Genomic DNA, 9,751 nt, shown 5'->3' with positions numbered 1-9,751 from the left:
ATCTTTCTACTGATCGATCCATACTCACTTGCGTGCACCTAGCCTAGGAAGGTTTCCTTGGGCTTCCCATCTTTCTACTGATCGATCCATACTCACTTGCGTGCACCTAGCCTAGGAAGGTTTCCTATGGCTTCCCATCTTTCTACTGATCGATCCATACTCACTTGCGTGCACCTAGCCTAGGAAGGTTTCCTATGGCTTCCCATCTTTCTACTGATCGATCCATACTCACTTGCGTGCACCTAGCCTAGGAAGGTTTCCTTGGGCTTCCCATCTTTCTACTGATCGATCCATACTCACTTGCGTGCACCTAGCCTAGGAAGGTTTCCTTGGGCTTCCCATCTTTCTACTGATCGATCCATACTCACTTGCGTGCACCTAGCCTAGGAAGGTTTCCTATGGCTTCCCATCTTTCTACTGATCGATCCATACTCACTTGCGTGCACCTAGCCTAGGAAGGTTTCCTATGGCTTCCCATCTTTCTACTGATCGATCCATACTCACTTGCGTGCACCTAGCCTAGGAAGGTTTCCTTGGGCTTCCCATCTTTCTACTGATCGATCCATACTCACTTGCGTGCACCTAGCCTAGGAAGGTTTCCTTGGGCTTCCCATCTTTCTACTGATCGATCCATACTCACTTGCGTGCACCTAGCCTAGGAAGGTTTCCTATGGCTTCCCATCTTTCTACTGATCGATCCATACTCACTTGCGTGCACCTAGCCTAGGAAGGTTTCCCTTTGGTACCGACTTCCATCTACGCACTCGATATAACCTAGGTACTTGGTACCGATGATGGTTAACACTCAAGCATTTCTTGCATCCTGCGTGCAAGGTACCAATTTTCACTTCTCAGGTGCGTTTATGAGCCCGCATTAATCCAATATCGCTCTGATGGCCTTTCTTATTATTTCATCCGATAGCCCTTGCCAAAAGCTACCAAAAGTTCCTCCACGGCCATGTGCTCCGACGCTTAGTTTAGGAAATATTCGAAAAAATTCAAAATAGGAAGCATTTTCTTATTGGAAAATCACCTTAAATCGATGGCCATTTTTTGGGCAAAAACTTTAACGTCTTCCCGACTTTGCGGGAATTGCGAATTTTAGGCACCCAGAGAAAATCTTTTACTTTAAGGGGGCGGCCGCGAAGTTGCCCAAAGTCTCGGACACAAAAATTCTCAAGTTCCCCACTCTAGTAAATCGCCCTATGAGTATCTCCTGGCCCGCGAGCTCTGCGAGCGGGCCAGCTTCGGCGATTTTTGCCTTTTCGCCTAGGCGGTTCTTCTACGAAATTGGTCCACAGCTTTTGCTCAGAAAGCTAGCATTTGTTGCAACAGTTAGGTACTTGGTACCACATTTTGGTATCCATTTGGGCATTTGTGGCAACTACTCGGTACTTTGGCCCACATTTCGCTCTACTCGGGCTTCTATGGTGGTACTTGTCGGTACTTCTGGCCAACTTAGGCCAATTGGGTGCAACTTGTGGGTACTCTGTGGGTACTTTAGGGCATATTGTGTCTTTCGGGTGAACCTTCGCGATACTTCATGGGTAATGATGGCCACCTTAGGAACATTCAGTGCAACCTTTGGGCCTAAGGAAATTTGTCCAACTCTTTGGACTTAGAAAATTTTCTGGACTTAGAAAATTTTCTGGACTTGTAAAAATTTTCAAATGTTCAATTTGGCCCACACTTCGCTCTACTCGGGCCTCTATGGTGCTACTTGGCGGTACTTTTGGCCAACTTAGGCCAATTGGGTGCTCTTTGTGGATTCTCTATCGGTACTTTTGGCCAACTTAGGCCAATGGGGTGCTATATGTGGGTGCTCTATCGGTACTTTTGGCCATGTTAGGCCCATTCGGTGCTATATGTGGGTGCTCTATCGGTACTTTTGGCCATGTTAGGCCCATTCGGTGCTATATGTGGGTGCTCTATCGGTACTTTTGGCCATGTTAGGCCCACTCGGTGCTATTTGTGGGTACTCTATCGGTACTTTTGGCCAACTTAGGCCCATTCGGTGCTATTTGTGGGTACTCTATCAGTACTTTTGGCCAACTTAGGCCAACTCAGTGCTACTTGTGGGTACTCTATCGGTACTTTTGGCCAACATAGTCCAATTGGGTGCTACTTGTGGGTGCTCTATCGGTACTTTTGGCCAACTTAGGCCAACTGGGTGCTATTTGTGGGTACTCTATCGGTACTTTTGGCCAACATAGGCCAATTGGGTGCTACTTGTGGGTGCTCTATCGGTACTTTTGGCCAACTTAGGCCAACTGGGTGCTATTTGTGGGTGCTCTATCGGTACTTTTGGCCATGTTAGGCCCACTCGGTGCTATTTGTGGGTACTCTATCGGTACTTTTGGCCAACTTAGGCCAATTGGGTGCTATTTGTGGGTACTCTATCGGTACTTTTGGCCAACATAGGCCAATTGGGTGCTACTTGTGGGTGCTCTATCGGTACTTTTGGCCAACTTAGGCCAACTGGGTGCTATTTGTGGGTACTCTATCGGTACTTTTGGCCAACTTAGGCCAACTCTGTGCTTCTTGTGGGTCCTCTATCGGTACTTTTGGCCAACTTAGGCCAACTGGGTGCTATTTGTGGGTACTCTATCGGTACTTTTGGCCAACTTAGGCCAACTCAGTGCTTCTTGTGGGTACTCTATCGGTACTTTTGGCCAACTTAGGCCCATTCGGTGCTATTTGTGGGTACTCTATCGGTACTTTTGGCCAACTTAGGCCAACTCAGTGCTACTTGTGGGTACTCTATCGGTACTTTTGGCCAACTTAGGCCAACGCGGTGCTATTTGTGGGTACTCTATCGGTACTTTGGGACATATTATGTCCTTCGGGTGAACCTTCTCGATACCTCATGGGTACTTGTGGCCAACTTAGGAAAATTCAGTGCAACCTATGGGCCTTTGGAAATTGCTCCAACACTTTGGACTTAGAAAATTTTCTGGACTTAGAAAATTTTTTGGACTTAGAAAAATTTTCAACTTCTGTATCTTCTTCATCAAGTTCCATTTTGTGGGACTTAGAAAATTTTCTGGACTTAGAAAATTTTTTGGACTTAGGAAATTTTTCAACACTTGTAAAATTTTTGTTCCTTCTTTGAAGAAGAATACTTTCCACTATTAGCTTCTTTCTCTTTTTCTTCTTAGTTGTCTTCTTATTTTCGGTCCGAGAGCGCCGACACTTGTAAAATTATCTAAGTCCGAAGACTTTTGGAATGAACCAAAAGTCAACGAACACAATACATCAACCCTATCAACATCAAGTGGCAACCCGAAGGAAGCGCAGCGGCCAGCCCATGTACAACGCGAAGTTGTAGCATGCAACCGACCAACCGCTAACCTCCAACGGCACTCAATGTATTCGTTACACATGGGCGCACCTGCACCACACTGTCGTGACCATCCAACGAGCCGTCGGTTCGGTCGTGTGTTACAAGCACCCCATCACATAGGCATAGAGTCACCACACAGTGTTCTTCAACACTCTCGTCACATGGTGCAAGTCACGGTACGCACCACCAATGTGCACTGGTTGGCCAATTCCAGCACACACGGGGCGCGCACGCGCAAGCACTAACCACCAAGCATGGGTCGCCTGAGAGGATCGATGCGAACGCATCTCTACAACTTGAAGCTCCCAGCCTGTAGTCCCGTCGTTTGCGGGCGGTCGTAGGTGTCGAAACTAGTGATATCCACAGTCGGCAAGCTCGTCCACCGGTGTTCCCAACATGTATGGTACTAACACGTGCAGCGCGAACCCGCCCTTTGCGGCCTAGTAGTAAGCGGGGATGAGACGCCAGTGTGCCAATGGACAGCACGGACGGTTCTCGGAGGGTTGTTAGGCCCGCTAGCTTACGACCACCTAATGGGTATAAGAAGCGCTATCAGCTCGGATTGGATACGACCTTAGAGGCGTTCAGGCATAATCCAGCGGACGTAGCGTCATACCATAGTCCGTTCGAACTAGTATTGAGCCAGTGGTCCGTACCTGTGGTTCCTCTCGTACTGCACAGGAATTCCGTTAAGATAGCGACAAACAATGCACACCAGTAGGGTAAAACTAACCTGTCTCACGACGGTCTAAACCCAGCTCACGTTCCCTTGAAAGGGTGAACAATCCTACGCTTGGTAAATTTTGCTTTACAATGATAGGAAGAGCCGACATCGAAGGATCAAAAAGCCACGTCGCTATGAACGCTTGGCGGCCACAAGCCAGTTATCCCTGTGTGTGCGTAGCTGTCAAGCCAGCAGTTTAGACGTGCTTTGTGTCGCTCCGTATTTTTTGCAAAAATATTGTGCAAAAGTGCTTATAAATAGCGGAACAATAGTCGAAAAGGGCGAATTGAGTGTCATTCTTAGCGAATATTGAAAAAGGAAATCGTTTTACTTCAATTTACTGCGCTAAAACTCAGTTTAAAGTGTCCCCATACACTTTGTATGGGGAACTTCAGTGGCGAATAAATATCGAAATACCGTGTTAGAACATTGGAAAAGTGGTAAAACACATGCTAGGGAGCATAAACTATCGTTTTCCAGCGACGTAAAGTGCTTTTAAAAAGAGATAAACAGTAAAAACTCGACGTGAAAGTGCGTGCAACAGCGTGGTACGGTGGCGTCAGGTGTGTCGTCGCGTGTGTTTGTGTCATCAACAACACCACGAAGCGTTTTCGAGCAGTGAGGACAACAACCCAACGTAAAAGCTCCCTTTTTATGACGACAGCGCCACCCGTGGCGGGTTCCGCAACTTCCAGCGAAGACAGCAACCACCTTCTCTTCGACGTCTGCAGCGCCACCAGTGACCGGTAGCGGTAGCGCTTAGCCGGGACACCAGCGTTACGAAGCGTTACGGTGCTATAAAACTCGATGCGAATTGCATACCTTTCCGGCGCTTAGCGGTCAGAGAGTGAGAACGCGCAGCCGGAGACCGGGAACGCTTAGCAGGAGACCGGGAACGGTTCTTTGGCTCCGAATCCTTCCCCGGGAACGCCAAAACGAGAGACTTCAACGCGTCAGCAGGCGACGAACCCGTTTTTTGGTGTTTTCTTGAATCTCTTGCGGAATTTATTAAAAATTCTTATTCTTGCGGTTTTCTCTTGCGAAATTGTTTTTAATAAAGAAAAAAGTGGGAGTTTTTTATTCTTGCGATCCGCGGACGGGAAATCTGCCAAAGGGGCTCTAGCGACGGACGGTCGTTACCTTGGCAGATGTTGAAGGGAATATTCCCTTGTTCCGTCTGAACGATTCGTGCAGGCGGTTTTTTGTGAAAGGAGCGGAGAATGGAGGGGCGGGTGCTTCGTTCCGGGGTGCGGTCGTCGTCCACGCCTCGGAAGCGGTCCGATACCCCTTCCCCTTTACCGGAGACACCACGGCCGGCCGGACCAACGGTGGCGGTTCCGTCCGAGGCTGATAATTCCGAGGAGGAGGACGATGCGGAATTTTCCGACGCCTCTCTTCTCGAGCAGACGGTGGTGCCGCCAGTGGTAGCGGCAGGGGAGATGTCTTCAACCGTGGCTCCCCACGACGATGGCGAAGCGTCGGTGCTGGCTTTCCAGCACAAGATGCTGGAGAACTTCGCCAAACAGATCGAGTCGCTGACGGAAGAGCTGCGACTTAGCCGGGAACGTGAAGTGGCCCTGAAGTGTACGCTGGAAGCGCTTCAAGAGGGCATGCGTTCCTTGACGGCGCTTCATTCCTCGGCACAGCCTGTTGGTCAGGGCAGTGCCAGGACAAAACGCAGCCGGCAGCAGCGCAACCGTGCGAAGAAAGCTTCGCAACTGCAGCAGCAGCAGCAGCAGCAGCAGCAGCAGCAGCGGCAGCAGCAGCAGCAGCGGCAGCAGCAACAACAACAGCGGCAGCAGCAGCAGCAGCAGCAGCAGCAGCAGCGCAGCCAGCCACAGCCGCAGCGACGGACGGTCGCAGTGTCGGCTAATGGCCAGCAGCAGCAGCAGCAGCAGCAGCAGCAGCAGCAACCGCAACGTCAGCAGCAGCGGCAACAGCAGCGGATGTCCTGGGCTACGGTCGTGAGCGGTCGGAAGAGCCGATCGCAACGTTCGACTCAGCAGCAGCAGCAACCGCAGCAGGTGGGCCAGCCGTACCGGCCACCTCAGATGCGCCAGCAGCAGCAGCAGAGTCAGCAGCAACAACATCAGCAGCATCGTGCCCAGTCTAAGGGGCGTCCTCCGCGTCCTGACCGCATTGCGGTGGTCCCAGGTTCGGACAAAACCTGGACAGAGATGTACGTGAAGCTGCGTACATCTCAGGAGCTGCAGGACGTCAGGGCAGACATCGGCATGGGGCGCCGGACCGTGCAAGGTCATCTGCTTGTACCGTTGCGGAAGAACGTCGATAGCGCGGAGCTGGCTCGCCGGATCCAGCTAGCGCTAGGTGAGGATGGCGAGGCACGAGTGGTGACGGAGATGGGTGAGCTTCTCATCACCAACGTCGACTCTCTGGCCAAAGAGAGTGACGTGAAGCTTGCCATTGAGGAGAAGCTGGGGTCAGCGGCTGGCATCACTCACGTCGAGCTTTGGGAGCTCCGTGATGGCACAAAGCGAGCGCGTGTTCGACTCCCACTGGCCAAGGCACGGAGTCTCATTGGTCAGAAGTTGACACTCTGCCAATGTGTCAGCGGCATCCGCGAAGTGCCGAAGATGCCGCTCGACCGTCAGCGCTGCTTCCGTTGCCTGCTGATGGGGCACCTGGCGCGGGACTGCCGTTCTTCAACTGACCGGACGGGTCAGTGTTTGCAGTGTGGCGAGGTAGGCCACCGCGTTAGTCAGTGCACGTCGGCAGCTAAGTGCATTGTCTGCCAGGGGCCCCATCGAGTGGGCCACTCATCGTGCCGACAAGGTCAACAGTGTCGGGTGTAGTGAGGGTGATGCAGGTCAACCTGGGTGGTGGACGCACTGCTCAGGATCTGGCCCTGCAAACAGCCCGCACTAAGCGGGTCGACGTGCTGCTGCTGTCAGAGGTGTACCGACCTCCAGAGGGCAGCGGGAACTGGACGGTGGATTCGTCGGGGAGAGCAGCTGTGGTGGCGACCGGCCACCTTCCGATCCAGCGGGTCTGGCGCTGTGCCATGCCCGGGTTGGCTGCTGCGCAGATTGGAGGGGTGGTCTTCATCAGCTGTTACGCCCCTCCACGTCTCAACGCCGGCGAGTTCGAGCAACTTCTGGAGGCGGTGGAGTTGGAGGCCCAACCCCACCCTCGCATCGTCCTGGCAGGCGATTTCAACGCCTGGAATGAGGAGTGGGGTAGCCAACGTACCACCCGGCGCGGTGAAGAGCTGCTCGATACAATTCGGCAGCTTGGGCTTGTGGTCCTGAACCAAGGATCGGTCCCGACGTTCGTGGGCAACGGAGTCGCCACTCCCAGTGTCGTGGATGTGTCTTTCGCGAGCGCATCCATTGCTCGTCCAGACACTTGGGAGGTGGCAGCGAACACCACTTCGTGCCACTATACGGCGTCGGACCATCGGTACATTTTCTTCACCGTGGGGCCTCCAACTCTCGACCAGCAGCGACGACAACAGCAGCAACACCAGCAGCAGCAGCACCAGCAGCAGCAGCACCTCCAGCAGCAGCATCGTCACCTGAACGGGAGGCAGCAGCGACAACAGCAGCAGCATCGCCAGCGGGGACAGGGGTCCTCTTCGTCATCCACCACGTTTCGGCACGCTGGCCGAAGATGGAAGACGACGCAGTTTTCGGTGGAGGCATTCGCAGCCGCACTCCAGACGGCCGGTTTTCCGGAACGAGCCGTCAGCCAGGAGGGGATGGTCGACGCCATGCTAGATGCATGCGACGACACGATGGAGCGCGTCACCATGTCGCATCGTGACCCCCATCGAGACCTCTTCTGGTGGACTCCGGAGATCTTGCGTCTTCGGGAGGAGTGTGCGGCCGTGCACGAGCGGATGCTTCATACCACCGACCTGCAGGAGCGCAGCATCGTGGCTGCACATCATCGGTCGGCGAGGAGAGCCGTCGAGAAGGCTGTCCGGGCCAGCAAGCGAGCGCAGCTCGATGAGCTGATTCAACAGGCGGAAACCAACGAGTTTGGGGCCGGTTATCGGGTGGTCATGTCTCGTCTTCGTGGCTGCTTCGTGCCACCTGAGACTGACCGTGTCGTGTTGGAGCGGATAGCCAACGATCTGTTCCCGACACATCCGCCTGTTGACTGGCCGGACGCTGAATCATCGAGCGTCGACACCGAGGAGCGGAGTTCTTCGTTGACCCCTGTCACCGTGGGCGAGCTGTTGTCCATCGTGGGATCGATGGCGAACCGGAAAGCGCCTGGACTGGACGGTATCCCCAACGCGGCGGTTAAGACGGCCATTAGGAAGTACCCGGAGGTTTTCGTCCGTTTGTACCAGGACTGCCTGGACCGGGGTGCGTTTCCAGCGCCCTGGAAGAGGCAACGACTGGTACTGCTGCCAAAGCCTGGCAAGCCTCCCGGGGAAAGCTCCTCCTACCGGCCGCTGTGCATGCTCGACGCACTCGGCAAGGTGTTGGAGCGCCTAATTCTTAACCGCCTCAACGAGTTCCTGGAGGAACCGGATGCGGAACGGCTGTCGGACGGGCAGTACGGTTTCCGGCGAGGCAGATCCACCATCAGTGCGATCCAGCGCGTTGTCGAAGCGGGCAGGACGGCCATGTCCTTTCGCCGCACCAACGCCCGAGACAAGCGCTGCCTGATGGTGGTGGCACTTGATATCCGCAACGCCTTTAACTCTGCGCCCTGGCAAGCCATCGCCAACGCGCTGAGGGACAAGGGGGTACCGTCATCGCTGCAGCAGATACTGAGGAGCTATTTCGAGGACCGGCGGCTGGTTATCGACACCAGCGAGGGCCCTGTCGAGCGGAACATCAGTGCGGGCGTTCCACAGGGTTCCATTTTGGGACCCACGCTTTGGAACGTGCTGTACGACGGGGTCCTGGGTGTCCAGTTGCCTGAGGGGGCCGAGGTTATTGGCTACGCTGATGACCTTGTCGTCTTGGTCCCTGCAACGACACCCCAAGCCGCTTCCTCGACTGCTGAACGAGCCATCGCGGTAATCATGGACTGGCTGGACCGGAACCGTCTCTCGTTGGCGCCAGAGAAGACGGAAATGACGCTCATCTCCACCCTGAAGCGTCATCCGGTCGTCAGCATCAACATCGGAGGTGTGGTCGTGCAATCCCAGCGCTCCATCCGTTATCTTGGAGTTTGGTTGCACGACCACCTGTCATGGTTGCCGCACGTTCAGCAGGCTGCAGCGAAGGCCATGAAGGTCGCGGAAGCCGTCACGCGCCTCATGCCGAACCACAGTGGACCGAAGTCGTCGCGTGCCCGACTCCTGGCGGCCGTAGCGGACTCCATCCTGCGCTACGGGGCCCCAGTTTGGTCGGAGGGGCTGCAGCTGCGCCAATGTCGTAGATTGGTGCAGCGGGTGCAGAGGACAACGGCCATTCGTGTTTGTCGGGCTTTCCGGACGGTGAGGGGTGAGACGGCCGTGCTGCTGGCCGGTCTCATTCCAATATGCCTGCAGATAGAGGAGGACAGCAGGGTCCATCAACGGCTGAACGATCCAGTCAACGAGATCCCCAGGTCTGGCGTTCGGGAGCTGGAGCGTGACCGGACGTTTGAACAGTGGCAGCAGCGGTGGGACGCGGATGCTGCCAGCGAAGACGCCAGTCGGTACACTCGGTGGACGCATCGAGTGCTACCCGACGTGAGGGCATGGCAGTCACGGAAGCATG

This window comes from Anopheles funestus, assembly GCF_943734845.2.
Source record: "Anopheles funestus chromosome X unlocalized genomic scaffold, idAnoFuneDA-416_04 X_unloc_60, whole genome shotgun sequence".
Taxonomy (NCBI): domain Eukaryota; kingdom Metazoa; phylum Arthropoda; class Insecta; order Diptera; family Culicidae; genus Anopheles; species Anopheles funestus.
The sequence above is the reverse complement of the archived record's forward strand: the minus strand, read 5'-3'. Positions refer to the sequence as shown.